This window comes from Meles meles, chromosome 4, assembly GCF_922984935.1.
Source record: "Meles meles chromosome 4, mMelMel3.1 paternal haplotype, whole genome shotgun sequence".
In the NCBI taxonomy this organism is placed as follows: Eukaryota; Metazoa; Chordata; class Mammalia; order Carnivora; family Mustelidae; genus Meles; species Meles meles.
This window is the reverse complement of record NC_060069.1, coordinates 93,008,610-93,025,819: the sequence shown is the minus strand read 5'-3', so window position 1 is coordinate 93,025,819 and position 17,210 is coordinate 93,008,610. Positions and strand designations below refer to the sequence as shown.

General features: G+C 39.4%; 1 protein-coding gene across 1 annotated transcript in view; it reads right to left on the bottom strand.

Annotated features, from left to right (window-relative positions):
- The window catches only part of SLC9A9 (solute carrier family 9 member A9), a 540,987-nt gene that overhangs the window by 82,120 nt on the left and 441,657 nt on the right, over positions 1-17,210 (bottom strand). The gene's annotated exons all lie outside the window — the stretch shown is intronic.

Genomic DNA, 17,210 nt, shown 5'->3' with positions numbered 1-17,210 from the left:
CTAGCACAAATTAGTGCGCATGCGCACGCCCACACGCCACCCAAAAAAAAAAAAAAAGTTTCATGAAATACTATTTACTTCTTCTAATTTTTCAATGCAAGCTCATATTTTCTCTAGTCTACTTTTATCTGTTAAAAAGTGCTGGCTAGGACCCACTAAATTGATTTTGAGAACAATTAGTGAGTTCTGATCAGCAGTTTGGAAAACTCAGTTTTAAATCTATTCTGTCTCTTCTAAATAGCCTAGACAACATTTTCAAAGATTTGCAGAAGATTGAGAGAGCTATGTTCATCAGGGATTTAATCTGTAATTCCTAACAGGAATAAAAACAGCTCTCACAATGGCTACGGCAGGAAGGAAGGGCCTCCGCTGAAGAGCACCAGCTTCCACTTGCTGGAAGGTCAAGGATAGGGATTATTATTTTTTTTTTCCCCAGCTTTCCTGAGGAATAATTGACAAATAAGAATTGTATAAATTTAAGGTGTACAATGTGATATTATGATGTACAAATACACTGTGAAATGATTACCACAATTAAGCTAATTAAAAATCCATCACCTCACAGTTAGCATGTGTGTGTGTGTGTGTGTGTGTGTGTGTGTGTGTGTGTGTGGTGAGAATACACAAGGTCTACTATCTTTGCACATTTTAAGTATATAATTCAGTATTCTTAAATGCAGTCTCCATGCTGTAGATCTCTAGAACTTACTCATCCTGCATAACTGAAACCTTATACCCTTTGACCAACATCTTCTCATTTTCCCCAAACCCCAGCCCTGGTAACCCCCCATACTTCCTATCTTTATGAGTTTGAATTTTTTAGATTCCACATATAAGGGAGGTTATGCAAGATTAGAGCTTTTTTTTTTTTTAATTGGAGTATAGTTGACATACAATTTTGTATAAATTTCAGGTATATGGCATAGTGATTCAACAACTCTATATATTACTCAATGCTCATCACAATAAATGTAGTCACCATACAATATTATTACCATATTACTGACTATATTCCTTGTGTGGTACTTTTCATCTCTGTGGTTTATTTCTTTTATAACTGGAAGTTTGTACTTTTTTATTACTTTTTACGTACTTTATTCATCTCATCACCCACCTCCCCTCTGACAACCACCAGTTTGTTCTCTGTATTTAAAAGTTTGGGTTTCTTTGTTTTTTAGATCCCACATGTAAGTGAAATCATGCAGTATTTGTCTTTCTCTGTCTGACTTTTCTCACTTAGCATAATACTCTCTAGGTCCATCTGTGTTGTCACAAATGGCAAAAAACAAACAAACAAATAAAAAAACCTCATTCTTTTTTATGCTTGAGTAATATTCTATTATGTACATATACCACACCTTCTTTATCTATTCATTTATGGATGGACACTTGGGTTGCTTCCATACCTTGGCTGCTGTTAAGTTATGCTGCAATAAACATTGGGGTGTATCCTTTTGAATTAGTCTTTTTGTTCTCTTTGGGTAAATAGCCAGTAGTGAAGTTAGTGGGTCATATGGTATTTCTATTTTTAATTTTTTGAGGAGTCTCTGTATTGTTTTCCACTATGGTTCCTCTAACATATATTCCTACCAACAGTGCCCGAGGACCCTTCTCCTTCACATCCTGGCCAATACTTGTAATTTATCATCTTTTTGATTCCAGACATTCCGACAGGTAGGAGGTGGTATCTCATTGTGGTTTTGATTTGCATTTCCCTGATGATTAGGGATGCTGAGCATTTTTTCATGTGTCCGTCGGCCATCTGTGTGTCTTCTTTAGAAAAATGTCTATTCACGTCTTCTGCTTATTTTTTAATCAGATTTTTTTAGTGTTGAGTTGCGTAAGTTCTTTATATATTTTGAATATTAACCCGTTATTGGATATGTCATTTGCAAATATTTTCTTCCATTCAGTAGGTTGTCTTTTAGTTTTGTTGATAATTTTCTTTGCTGTGCAAAAGCTTTTCATTTTGAGGTAGTCCCAATAGTTTATTTTACTGTTTTTCCTTTGCCTGAGGTGACATACCCATAAATATGTTGCTAAGGCGCACATATCCAAGAGATTACTGCCTATGTTTTCTTTTAGGAGTTTTATGGTTTCAGGTTTCACATTTAGGGCTTTAACTCATTTTAAGTTTATTTTTGTGTATGGTGTAAACAAGTGGTCTAGTTTTATTCTTTTACATGTAGCTGTCCTGTTTTCCCAACACCAATTACTGAAGAATTGGTGTTTTCCCCACTGCATATTCTTACCTCCTTTGTTATAGATTCGTTGACCATATAGGCATGGGTTTATTTCTGGGACCTATGTGTCTTATTTTTGTGCCAGTACCATGCATTTTGATTACTATAGGTTTGTAGAATATCTTGAAATCTTGGATTATGATACCTCTGGCTTTGTTCATTTTTCTCAAAATTGTTTTGGCTATTTAAGGTCTTTTGTGGTTCCATACACATTTTAGGATTATTTGTTCTAGTTCTACGAAAAGTGCTACTGGCATTTTGATAGGAATTGCATTGAATCTGTAGATTGCTTTGGGTAATATGGACATTTTAACAATATTAATTCTTCTGATCCATGAGTATGGTGTATCTTTCCATTTGTTTGTGTCTTCTTCAATTTCTATCATCATTGTCTTAAAGTTTTCAGAGTATAGGTATTTCACCTCCTTGATTAAATTTATTTCTAGATATTTTATTCTTTTTGGTGCAATTTTAAATAGAACTGTTTTCTTAATTTCTCTGTTACTCCATTATCAGTGTGTACAAACACAACAGATTTCTGTACCTTAATTTTGTAACCTACAGCTTGACTGAATTCTTCACTAGTTCTAATAATTTTTCAGAAGAGTCTTTAGAATTTTCTATATATAGTATCATGTCATCTGCAAATAGTGAGTTTTTCTTCTGACCAATTTGGATGCCTTTTATTTCTGTTCTTGTCTGGTTGCTGCAGCTAGGACTTCTACTTCTATGTTGAATAAAGGTAGTAAGAGTGGCCATCCTTCCTTCGTTCCTGATGTTTGAGGAAATGCCTTCAGTTTTTCACCATTGAGTACGATGTTAGCTGTGGGGTTCATACATGGAGTTTATTGAGGTATGTTTCTCATGGAGTTTTATGAGGCATGTTTATTCTAAACCCACTCTGTTGAGAGTTTTTACTTTGAATAGATAGATGTTGTATTCAAATGCTTTTTCTGCATCTATTGAGAAGGTCATATGGTTTTTATCCTTCCTCTTGTTAATGTGATGTATCACATTGGTTGATTTGCAAATATTGAACCACCCTTACATCCCTAGAATAAATCCCACTTTTTGGCAAAAAATTGCCAATTGGCAAATAATTCTTTTAATGTATTGTGGGGTTTGATTTGCTAATATTTGGCGAGGATTTTTGTACCTATGCTTATCAGGGATATTGGCCTGTAGTTCTTTTTTTTTTTTTTTTTTTGGTGATTTTATCTGGTTTTGATATCAGAGTAATGCTGATCTCATAGAATGGACTTGGAAGCTTTCCTTCCTCTTCTATTTCTTGGAGTGGTTTGAGAAGAATGGGTATTGATTCCTCTTTAAATGTTTGCCAGAATTCACCTATGAAGCTATTGGTCTTAGACTTCTGTTTGTTGGGAGTTTTTGATTACTGATTCACTTTTGTTACTAGTAATCATTTTGTTCAAATTTTTCTATTTCTTCCTGCTTGAGTTTGGAAGACTTTAAGTTTCTAGGAATTTAAGGGATAGGGATTCTTCATGGGCTGGAGGCATGGGGTATATGCATTTCACAGTGGGTCTTCTTCAAAGGAATGGGATTTGTAGGTGCCAGATATCTAGGGAGGAAGATTTCTCAATAAGGTGTATCTGTAGACTGAGAGGCGACTTAAATGCTTGTCATAATCTTAAATGTCACATGAAAATAGCTAGAATTTAAAAATAATAAAAATGTAATTTAAAAATAAAATTTTTAAATAAAATAAAATGTAATTTAAAAATTTAAAAATAATAAAAATGTAATAAAATTCTTTGTTTATATCTGCATAGTGAGTCTGAGGGCCTTCAGGCTTATAAACCTGTCACTGAATTTAGTATCATTTCAACTTTATGAAGCACTTGATGTTTGCAAAGTGCTTTTACAATTACCAATTCTCATAATGTTCATTTTCTGAACATTTTAGTTCAGAGAGGGCCTGAGGACTTCAAACTAAGAATTAAACAAAACAAAACAAAACAAAGCAAAACAAAAAAACGGAAAAAATTTGGTCACGCTAAAGTCCAGGCTTCTGAGCTTGTGCGGCTGGAGCTCTTTGGATGTGGGATACCTGCTTCTAGAGTGTGGTCCTCTCTTCCTTCAGTGCCACGAGCCTTCAGTGCATGCAGCCAGCCTGGGGCAGTCACTTCTCCTCACTGACACTGGCACACTGCTTTTGGCAGCTCCAAGCACAATCTGTGTCTACATGAAGCAGGGGACAGAAAGGCAAAGGTTTTGGCACTTGCAATGCAGGCACCGGGCACTAGTGCGGGATGTGGAAAGAGGTGTTTTCGGTTGCTGGGAAGGAGTAGTGAGGAAAGGGAGAAGCAGTAACGGTCTTTCCTGTTACAGTTATTAACCATGTAATAAAAGATTAGAGTTAGAGTTGTTTAGGAGCCTGTATATACAAGCTGGAAATCAGCTCTGGCCATGTTTATAGGGATTAGGTCAGTGAAATCTAACACACTGATGGATTTTAAGAAATTTCACGGAAATGGTTTCAAGGCATGTGAAAAGCAGTAGTTTGAGGATGTGTCTGTTTCCTTCGGAACAAGGTTAGCTCTCCTGTGCTTCTTCCCCTACGTTTAAAAGCCGATAGCAGCAGCTACCGCTGGCAAGTGGCTATCCCAAAAAGCTGAGTGTGGGCTGAGGGCTGGTGGTATTCTAGGGCAACAGTTTAGGAATTAAAAGCGGCCTTTTCTTTGAAGGTGAATTTGAATTCAACATTTCTGTCAGATTAGTTAAAACCTCTGTCAGAAATTCTCCCATTTCTGACCACGGATTGGTAACTGAAATATGAGAAGCTAAGCTGAAAGACTGAATGGGCTGTTTAAATTAGAAAACATTCGGGATGCCTGGGTGGCTCAGTAGATTAAGCGTTTGCCTTCGGCTCAGGTCATGATGATCCCAGGGTCCTGGGATCCAGTCCTGTATTATGCTCCTTGCTCAGTGGGGAGCCTACTTCTTCCTCTGCCTGATGCTCTCCCTGCTTGTGCTCTCTCTCTAACAAATAAATAAAATCTTAAAAAAAAGAAAGTAGGAAACATTTAGAGACAAACAAAAACCAGACTCAAATACAGAGAACAAACTGGTGGTGGCGAGAGGGGAGGTGGGTAGGGGGATGGGTGACATAGATAAATGGGATCAGCACTGAGTAGTGTACAGAATTACTGCTTCATTATCTTATACATCTGAAACTAATTTAACATAGTATGCTAATTATACTTCAATAAAAATTTAAAATAATAAATAATTAAAAAATAAAAAAAATATTTATTTACTTATAAATAAATGAAAAATGGTAAATGGTACATTTTATGTATTGTATATTTTACCACAATCAAAAGAAATTGCCAAGGGGCCCTGGGTGGCTCAGTGAGTTAAGCGTCTACCTTCGGCTCAGGTCATGATCTCAGGGTCCTGAGACTGAGCCTTGGGGGCTCCTTGCTCAGTGGGGAGTATGCTTCTCCCTTTGCCCTCCTACCCTGCTTGTGCTCTCTCTCTCATTCACTCTCTCAGTCAGTCTCTCTCTCAAAAAAATAAATACAATCTTTTTAAAAAAATTACTGCAAGAACTTGATAGGAAATGCAAAATACTTCCTGCAACCACTTCGAGGTGCAGCGTTCCTGGGTCTTATTACCCCTGCAGTGTGGAGTTAATTCTTACAATCCAGGGGCAAAGTACTGGGGTGACCAACTGTCCCACTATGTCTGGGACTGAGGGGTTTCTCAGGGGATTCAAAGGAGATGGGATTTCGGTGCCAAAACAGGAAAACAGGAAAAAACTGGTCACCATAACAGTACCTGGCACAGGCACATCTTGAAGAAAGACAAGGTGGCTTGATTGCTGACCATGGAGAGAAGGTGAGGTAGTGAGGGGTGAGGCAGCCTTCATGTGGGAAAGCACGCTTGAGCATAAATTCCTGTGCCTATTGCAGGGGAAGTGTATTTTTTTTTTCTTGCAGTTTCATTTAAAATCCGATTGCCTTGGCTTCTTTAATTTACCTTTTTGATGACCAGTGAACAATTTGAATAAGGAAATTGTGCAGACCCGGCCTAAACTGGGCTGGAGGTGCTGACAAAGGATACGCTGAGGGACATAATGCAGAAAGCAGAGACTGCCTGTTTCGTAAGTGTCCAAGTTAACCCTCTTGGGTCTTCTGGAGAATAAACAAACAACTGAAATGGTGCTTTTGATGAGCCACTTGGCTGCTCAAGGGCAGAATCCCCTGACCAGCTTTTTCGCCGGCTGCCAGCTACTCAGCATTGTACCCCAAGTATGAAAATCAAAGTTCGCGTTCCAAAATGACTTTTTTTTTTTTTTTGGCCTATCCTACTTCTTTCTCATATTTAAGTCCTGTTTGATTGTTTGTTTGTTTTTTGCCTTTGTTAGAGGAAATCAGTCTATTATTTCCCCTTAAGTACAACTAAGTAACATGTTAATAATTTTAAAAAATAAACTAGAACACATTTTGGTAGGCCGTAACGATTACACCACTGGATCATTTCGTTAGTGAGATTTAAGAACCAATCTCATACTGAAATGATATATTTGCATTTTACTGCATTTATGTTTTGAAACACATAATGAGTGTTCCAAAGTATCTTTCAAAGAAGAATGAAAACATTGCTGTCCTCATTTTTATCTACATGGGAAACTGGTGGGTGTCTTCAGAAGCAATAACCAGAATCATTTTAAGGTTTTCGCTCTCCCCATCACACCACTTTCCACAGGGCCTGGAGTTCTCCTCATTGTAACAGACTGGACTGTGGGACTCCATGCTTAAGGCACTGCATCGGTTTCCTGCAGTCGATACAATCCATTTTCTTGACCATGACACATGTGGTTCTGCCCAATCTGTCCACACGATGACGCTTCCGTTTCACATCCCACTGACACTCTCCCCATTTTCCAAAGGCCTCACGCCCTGTTTGTATCTTTGCCTGAGCTCTTTCCATTGCCACGAAGTCCCTCGCATTTTCAGTCCCACTCCTTACAGAATCTTACTTTTTTCCCACCCAGTTCCAGAGTTACTTCTGTGGGGCTTCCCTGGTTCTCCACAGCTGGCTAGTGGGCTACACCGGCCTCTGGCTTCTGTAACACTTCGCTCATGACGTGCACGTAGTTCTTGGTGCCCTTCTGGCTGCTGTCTCCACCTTGCTGGCATCTTGAGGGCAACCAGCATTGCTTACTTATCTTACTGTTTCTTATTTTGGGATTTCAAAAGAAGCTTGAAGTCATAGTTATATTTTTTCTTAGGAAAGAAGGATTAAAACTAAATTTGGTTAAAACAAGTGAGAATATTTACACAAAATACTTATTTTTTTCCCCCCAGAGGAATAAATATTAAAACTAAATCCAATTCTGGAAGCATTAAATGTGCAGGGACAAATGACGGTCAGACAGATGAACCAGATTTGTGACAGAAAGGAATCTTTAGAGGCCCTTCAACCTATGATACATGCTCTACCTTTCACTACCTGAGTTACCGAACAAAAATATGACATTCAGACCAATAAGAGAGAATTCTGATAATACTAGAGGTGGGAAATAAGAATGTCATCCGTGGCTTCAAAGGCTGACTGCGCTGTTCTCTGGAGACTGCCTCCTTTCTCGTCTTTCTTCCAATTCTGTGTCTTGCAGGCAGACTCATTCAGGCTCCTTTCAACTATTCGTGCCACACTTGTCGTGGGATCTCCATGGGACTCTCTCTGCTCAGAATGCTCTTCCTCCCATCCCGTTGTTTACTTTCATGTTAGGAACTCCCAGTCCCTCCATGGACTCTTTGCCACATGACTAGAAGAACAGTACTTATTTCACCAACAGTCTCTTCCTCCATGAACCACTAGCATACTTTTATTTATTAGTCGGTTTGACACACTTTGAGGATCTGTCATCACCATTTACCTGGTGATGTGAATTTTTAATTAGGCAGGAGCGCGTCTACCCACACGCTTTGTGTCTGCCACAGCTTCTCACTCAGACAACAGCCGAATGGTACGGTCCCAGGATAGACCGGTCTCCGTCTCCTTGTCAGGTGGTAATATGTGGGGCTGTGGCAAAGGCTCATGCTAATAATATGTCTCCAGTAGCTCATGAATTTGTTGGCAGCCCATAAACACCTTGGCTCCTACATTTGAGAAGGAATGACCAAGTAACCGTGGAAGAAAATTAAAGCAAAATACTCTTTTTCTCATAGGAAGAAATATTAAAACTAAATTCAAAAGTAGCAACGTTAAGGTAAGACATATATTTTTGTCAGTCTTCACATTTTTTCCTTCTTCTTTTTTTTTTTTCAAATAAAACGATTCAATGCTGACCTAGAAATCTTCGAATATAACATCTTACTGCTAATGACAAAACACCATAGCTTCACCTGAAAGGTGCAATTGAAAGATTTCCTTTATCACGAGAAGGTACAAGAGGAATAATTATCATCAAAGGCTTGTATTGCTTTCATTGTGGAACAGAAAAATTGCCTGCACTTCTCTATCAAGTCAAAATTGCTATCTGTGGTATAATTTCCAGAAAAATAACTATGGGATGATGGACTATAACTTAGAAAAATCATAAATGGAACAATTACATGTGCAGAACAGAGGACACAAAGGAACTGCCTAGCATCTAGCTATATCCATTGACTCAAGATCAAATAAGAAGAATTATGTGTGATTTATAGCCTACGTGGAAATTTTCGTTTATGTGGAGACTGAAGATGTTCTTATCATATTAAAATATGGATGTTGCAACTGAAAATTATTACAAGCATACAAAGTAATAAACATTTTGGTCACTCAGAGATAATAAATGACAATAAATACTAAACAGATTACATGATGTCTCCATTTAACAGATGTGGACATCAATGGGCAATAATGATAATATAACGAAGCTAATAACATCTTTGAGCTCTTTTCTAAGTACTTTGTGTTAATTCATTTAATTCCCAAAACAGACCCATGAAGTGGGGACTTCTGTTATTTCCATTTTGCAGTTTAGAGCCTAAGGCACAGAGATGGTGAATAACTTTCCCCATTTATACAACTAGGAAGTGGATAGGCTACAATAGCAAATCAGTACATCCTGACTTGTGAGACAGACTTTCCTCAATTTTCTAAAAACCAATAGTGGAAAGTCTAAGTGTATCTTTCTTTATACCATAGTCATGTTCCTGAAAAGACGTCTGTAAATGGGAAATTTAAAAACCGACCCAGGGTAGAATGTAAGTTTTGTGAGAATTTGTCAGTGGCTGTATCCTTCTTGCTAGAACACTACCTGGCTTGTAGTACGCTCTTGATAAACATACATGTAATGACTAAGTGAGGAGAATCTAACATAGTACTTTGCAATGAGAAAGTGCTCAACAGATTTTTTTTAAAAAATTGGATTTAAAGGAATGTATTTTATGAATCCATTCTAGAAGAGGAGTCACCTTCTGATTTCTTGTTTGAATAAATCCAGATTTTCATATCATTTGCTTAAAATAAAGATGAAATGAAAAAACATTCTCACTTAATAGGAATATTACTAAAACTCTTGCAGAGGAAAAGGCAAAACAAATTAAGGATGTCACAACTCTTGTAGAATCCTAAGATTATTGCAGAAAACTCAGTTATCATCTTGGGACCCACAACTTATTCTCAGTGGGGGTCCAACATTTTTGGGCAACAATTCACCAAGTCATACTTGTTGTCACTTCTCAGGCCTCCAGAAGAGTTTTAGTCCAGTTATGGAACACTACAGTGTATTTAGGTTATACAGTCTTGAGAAAACTGTACTATTTAACTGTCTTAATCGTGTTTTGGCTCTGAGAGGTAAATGGAAAAGTTACTGTTGGAAAATGGAAAAAAACTGTTTTACTAACGCATCAACTTTTCTCATAGATTTAGCCAAAAGAGAAGATAGTCTTTAGTATTCCCATTACATGGAATAAGAAATCATGGAAGACCCAAGTTAGGACCTGAACAAAAGACAGCCCACGTTTCCAGGTCCCCTTAATATTCCCCTACATTGGTTTTCACAAACAGGTCGTGAAAACACAAGGATCCAGCAAGCTAGTGTTTTAGTGAATTTTAATTTCTTTCCACTTAGGTGCTATGTCAAGGGCTATCTACAGGGTCTTTCTACACCAGCACATACAAGAATAAGGATGACCAAAAGCCAAGCTGAACAGCCAATGGATGGAATGGTAACTGCACTGCTGCCCAGTGCGAGCTTTGCTCCTTCCCACAGCCAGCTTCTCAGGGGGAAGCAGTTAACATGCAGAGAGAGTCTTTAGAAAGCTGATTACTTACATTTCCAATATTTTGAAATCTGCTTTCTGAAACCTCTGGGGGAGTTATCTGGCTACATTTTGCAAAGTGAGGGTTAAAAATGATTTTAATTTACAGCTTCACTACAGTGTCTTTCCCTGGCCCCCCAGCTCCTCCCTCCAATTCCACCAGTTAAACTCTGGTGATGCCAAGGTCTCTTCCTACACTAAGGTCCACATGCTATTTGAAGGGGGTTTGGGAGTCATGAGGACTTCATGAGGGTCAACAATATCAACACTGTTTGCTGCTGGGCCCTCAGAACCTAGTATATTGCCTGTCAATGGCACATAGTAGGCACGAAATAAAACTGACTAAAGGATATCTTACTTGCACCCTCTGCTAGCCCTCCTTCTTGCTACTGGAAGTGAAACACACCCTGCCTCCAAACTAGTGAGGCTTTTGATGAACCACCAAAGAAGCTGTCATATAACACTATCAACCGTATGCCAGGCGCATACTTAAAACAGTAACATTGCACATATACTGATGCCTACCAAAACTCAGTGGATGGACCACCAGGACCAGGACCCTTGGATTCTTTAGGTGGACACAGACTGTGCTTTGTTGATTAGGAATGCTAGCTCCAAGTCCATCAGTAACCCTGGATGTGCCTTTTCCCTCCTTTGGGCTCTATTGTCTCATTTATAAAACGGGGATCATAGAGCTAATGGTCCTTTTTCCTCTGAGAGTTTTTTGCGAAGTAAACTCAAGTCACTCACAAGGCCACAGTCCTACCCCAATAAATAATTCATGGATGCGTCTGCTAGTCAGAATAAGTAAAACTGCAATGCAATGATTATCATTTAAAATGGAAATTGCTGTTCACAATATTCATACCTACGATTTAAAATAAGTTTGACTGTGTGCGATATAATGAATTCTGTCAAGTTTTAGGAGGGGAAGGGTTTTTCTCCCCCCTACTGTCTCCCCGCCCCCCCCCCCCCCCCGACTATAATGCCATTCCATTTAAATCCATTAAATACTTGGTTTCAAGTGTCATTTTGAATGATTCCCATGTTCGTGTTTACTTTCCTGGAATGCAGCCCCAGCCTTCACACTTCAGTAGAGGAGGGGGTCTGGCATCTGCCACTTTCCCTGCCAGACTCTTTAATGGAAAACTCCAGAGCTGCAACATCCGCACTTCTGCCATGGGCCTTTCGTTTTGCTGGTAATACCTCAGTGCACTCTTCATTCTAAACCAGTGATGGGAAGGAAATCTCCATCCACGTGGCTTTATGTAATTCCGTGACTGTGTCAACTCGCCAATCCATTGTTATCCTTGTGCTTTCTTACACTTATGTAAAACGTTGGCAGTCACATAATAACTTCTTATTTTCAGTTGATGTTGGTATACAGGAAGTGCTAAAAATGATTTTGGCTGCCCTTTTTATTTTGGGAAAGGTCATTCTTATCCCACGTCATTCACATTTGCAAGACTAATATCTACACATGCTTAAGGACTAATACCTACACATCTCTTAAGGAGAGAGATGATAAATGAGAGAATGGAAAGAGACTGTAGGAGGCAGACAGCTGAGCAGGATCATTCATCACATAGGAATCAGGCCACCTAAGCTTCCCATGCCAGCTGTAACACTGTGGATCTGAGCCAATCATTTTATCTGACGTCTTAGAAATATGAATAAGGGGGTGTCATTTCTGCTTCTCACCTCCTCATTAGAAGAGATCATCAGTGAGGATGATTGGCGGCTCTAAAATTTTGAGCTCTGTATACTAATAAAATCAACACACAATTGATGAGATAAGTTATATTCAAAGTCACCCAGACAGAGAATGGTTTCTAAGCCTGATTCAGGCTTGCCCGGAACAGATCAGGTTAATTAAACCTCAGGAAGGATGAATCAACCATAGGAAGGTGGTCAGTGAAGAAAGAGAGATGCAAGTCTGCTGGGGTGGCTGTCCTGCCTAGGGAGAGGGACACTGAGTCTTGGGGGTGGATGTTCTTTTGGTGCCAAATGGCAGTCTGGGTGAGAACACTAAAACTATATACATTCTGTCTTGTTCGGCCTTCAAACTCACTTCAAATAATTATTTGGGTTTTTCTGCTACATCAATGTCTAGAATGAAAGTGCCCTGAATAGAAAATATTGCTTGTTGGCTTGTTTCATTCATTCATTTATTCATTCACCCATTCATCCAACCATCTACCCATTCATTTGTTCAAGAAATAGTTTTACTGAGTATCCACTATGTGCCAGGCACTGTTCTATGCCCTGAGGACACACCAGTGAATGAGAACAGACCCACATCCTTGTTCTAAGAAAGCACATATCCTGGTTGGAGGAGACTATTCAAACAAATAAATAAACTACATATTGTGTCAGATGGTGATAAGTGTTATGCGGAAAAATGAAGCAAATGAGGGCTGAGGGAGCATTCTTGTTGGGGCCGCTAATTTAAATACGGAGCCAAGAAGATCTCACTGGTCAGTTGAATAAAAAAGGTGAAGAAGGGAGGCAAGTGAATGTCTGAGGGGACAACATCCCAAGCAGTGGGAAGAGTCAGTGCAAAGGCCTGGAAGTAGGGATAAGCTTGTTGTATTTCAAGGCCAGGGTGGCTGGAGTAGATCTGCCAGGGGGTGAGAGTAGAAGATGGATACAGAGAGCCATGAGAGGCCAGATTGTGACACGAAACTTCTCATGGAGAAAGGATATTCCATGATTTAGGAATTTGGAGTCTGGTTGTACCTTCTTTGAGCTTGGCTGAGGCATACCCATCCCTATGAACCTATACCATTCTTAGAGTCTTTGGCATATTTAAAAATGTGAGGACCTGACTCAGAAACCTGGGGACTCATTTATGGTGGTGTTCTTAGTGTGACCAACCAGGACTCCTAACTTTATTATCCCATGTATCTTCAACAGGTGTTTGAGATGTGAGCTCTGTACTACATAATGTAAGCGGTCATAATAGTCATTGCTTTAATAGTGACTTTATGAACATATCAAGATGGGGTTTTATGTGTAAAGTGAGGGATATACTCAATACAGAGTTATCAATGATATGTTTCGTTTGAGTTTATTTATGGCCTTTACACTGAGAGATCTGGGTTGAACCAGGGAACTGACACTACCTATAGAACCTTAACAAAGTTCTTCAGGTTCTCTGAGACTTTGTTTCTTCCATCTCAAAGTGGGTGGTTGTAAAATGAAATAAAACAAAACAGGTGGTGAGGAGGATTGAGTGAAATGATGTCCCCCGAAGGCAAAGCATCAGTGGTCAGTAACATAGTTTCCCTTCTCTCCCCTTCTCAATTGCTCCTTTGCACTGCATGACTCAGAATTGCTGCCCACGTCGAATCACAATGACATCTTAATGAATCCTCAATTTTGGCACCATAGGCTTCCAACAAGGCTCTTGAACAACAGAGCCCAGGTTGTTTCAGGAAAGGCCCACACAATCAGCAATGCAACTGGGTTGCATCATATATAGTCTCTAGCCCCTCCCAACCTCCCACAGAGCTGTGGAGGTAAAATGAAATTATAAATGTAAAGCATTCAACACAGTACTTGGGCCATTATTCATTGAATGTTAATTTTTATTATTTTTATTTCCCCGTTGTTTTGGGGAAAATGTTATGGAAATGTATATGTGTCTTAATTATGTTATGGAAAAATAAAAAAGAAGACAAAACTATCCAAGCAACAGTGGCTTGTTTTATTGATACCAATGGTGAACTAAGAGGGTCTTTCGAGGGTCTCAATTTGGGGCCTAAATTGAATGCAAATTGAGTACTGTGATGCTTGGTTTTATGTGTCTACCCAATAGTTGGCTGGTCTACCTAATTATTCAGTAGGTGTGACACCATCTTGTCACCAATCAGTTGACTTTAAGGAGATAATCCCAGTAATGTGGGTGGGCCTCATCCAGTCAGTGGGGTGACCTTAAGAGCAAAACTGAGGTTTCCTTAAGGGAGAAAGAATTCTGCCTCAGGACTGCAGCATCAACTCCTGCCTGTGAGTTTCCACACTGAGAGCCTGTCCTACAGATGCTGCACTTGCATAAAGCCAATTCCTTGGAATAAATCTATATAAGCATATTTGTATGTGTGTGCCTAGCTTGTGTGTGTGTGTGTGTGTGTGTGTGTGTGTGCACATGTGTGTGTACTCCTCCTGGTTCTGTTTCTGTTGCCCTGGAGAATCCTGACTGATATAGGTGCACATGAAGGCTTATTTATTCTTCTTTTCCTTCTGTCAGTAATTCTTTATGATACCTCATTTGCATGATGCAATTTTACGGAAAGGAAACTCCAACAGCCCCAAACTGCATAGTCAGTTTTTTCAGCTTTGTAACAACTTCTTTTTTGGCCAGGAAACCTGACCCTGAGGTAGGGATCATCCCTAAGCTGCCGATGACTGGAGCAGCCTACCTAGGTTGTTTGAGGGGCACATTGGTGGGATCTAGGGGAACAGCAGAAAGAACACAAATGACAAGTGGATAATTTGTCTCTGGAAATACAGATATATCAAGACGTCACAAAGTAGAAATGGGTTGGTTTGCTACTCTCGGGGTATGAATTCAGAGCATAACTGGGATATAAAAACTTTGTGGTCTAAGTGAAAATATATTTGTGCAGTGATGGTAGCACACAATTTTTAGAATGAATGCACAGGAGGACAGATTACCATGAGAAGAGATATTACTGACAGGGTAAATCTGCTTTCATTTTTTTGCAAGTCTCTCCATAATCATATGGAAATAAACCCCTGGTGAAAAGTGAGACAAAAACTATGATATCATCCGAATTTAGTGTCACTGCTCTAAGCTAAAAATTTGGGTGAGTTTCCACTTTCCTTTTTGGTCTCCAAGTTATTTTTTCACTTTTACTCCCTTTCTTCCTTATAAAGCATTCCTCACAGCATTGTCAGAGTTTGAGCAAAAATATTTTTCATCTCATTTCTGATTTACCATTTTGTGTTATTATGATTTATAATAAGACATACAGATCTGGTCTTTCAAAGAGCTCCTAAAACCTCAGAATTTCCTAAGTAATGAGAGCAACAAAACTATCCTTTGTTATGTTAATGAGTGGCCTTCGCAATCTACCTAAGATGGGGGCTGCTTGCCAGGAGCACCAACCTGTGACTTGAGGGCTGGAAATTTCTTCCCCCTACCCTCATCCCCCTCTAGGAAGGGAGAGGGGCTAGAGATGGAATTCAATCACCAATAGTCAATGACTTAATCAATCATGCCCATATAATGAAGCCTCCATAAAACCCCTAAAGGACTGAGTTCAGACAGCTTTCTGGTTTGTGAACGTGTGGACATTTGGGCAGAGTGGTGCACTTTGAGAGGACATGAAAGCTAGATGACCTTTCCCACATACCTTGCCCTGTACATCTCTTAACCTTCTATAATAAACCATTGATCTAGTAATAAAACATTTCCCTGAGTTCTATGAGCCATTCCTCCAGAGAGAAGGTCATGAGAACCTCCAGTCTATAGCCTGTGGGTCAGACACATGAGTAACAATTTTGGGAGCTTGCAAATTAGATCCAGGAACCCAAAAAGACATTTTCTTACTGCATGTCTTTCATAATCAAGCAGACTTTTGTGTACTCTCCAGTCAAATTTTTATAACTTACCAAAATTTGGTTAGCAGATACTTTAAGCAATGGCAGGAGAAAATTGTTTCTAGATGAGAAATCAACCTGGAACATATAGCAGCATGACCTGCTAAGAACCAGCTTCCCTTAGAGAGACCAGGAAGGTTATGTGTAGTTAATGAGATACCAGAACCTCTAGGAGGTAGTTAATGACCAAGAGGCAGAGCTTTTAAGGCGGTGGAAACCTACATGTCCATAAAGGCTCAAGACTGAGGAAGGCAAGGAATCCGTCCATAGACCGCAGGGCTGTGGGAAAACAGAACCATAGACTCCAAAACCCTCTACCTTCCACATGTCCGTTTTGTAATTCTTGGAATGCTCTACCTCTGCAGAGTTTCTCTTTAAATTCTCACCTGTTTTCCTTTGGCTTATCTCGGCAATCTTCAACTGGCTTCTCTTTAGTCTCACTGAATTTTTTTTCTTACATGGCCATTCCTCCAATTTGCCTTCCTTTCCTTCCTACTGTGAATCTCCTGTATTTCTCTTGCCTCCTCTCCCCTTTCCATTTTACCTCTTCTTCACCTTATTCATTGAATTTCTTTCCACTGTTCTTAATTCTTCCTCTCCTACTGATCTGCTGTGGTTTTAATCATTGCTTTGGTGCTTTAAAATCACCCAGTGACTGACATTTTCTCCCTGAAAGGAGGAAGATTTGTGAGTGTGGAAAACTAGTACAAAGACCCAACACATTCAATTTTCAGCATGGTTCTTTCCTTTCTTCCCTGGTGCTTTTGCTTGGGATTAGAGATGGACCACTTACTGCCCCTCACAATGGCAAAGCCTTTCAGGCCTGATTCCTCAGCCATGTCATTCACATGGCAAGGTGTAACTGAGCCATTATGTTTACCCTGATTGGTAGAATTTTAAAACTGGCCTTCACTAGGAAGAGCTTACTCTAATCTGCCCGGAAAACAAAGTAATGCTATTTTATAATGAGGTGATCAGATTCATTCTTCTTCTCAGACCATTCACTCCCTTTGCCCTCAGCCCCACTCCATTTTTTCACAGCATGAAACAAGAGCACACA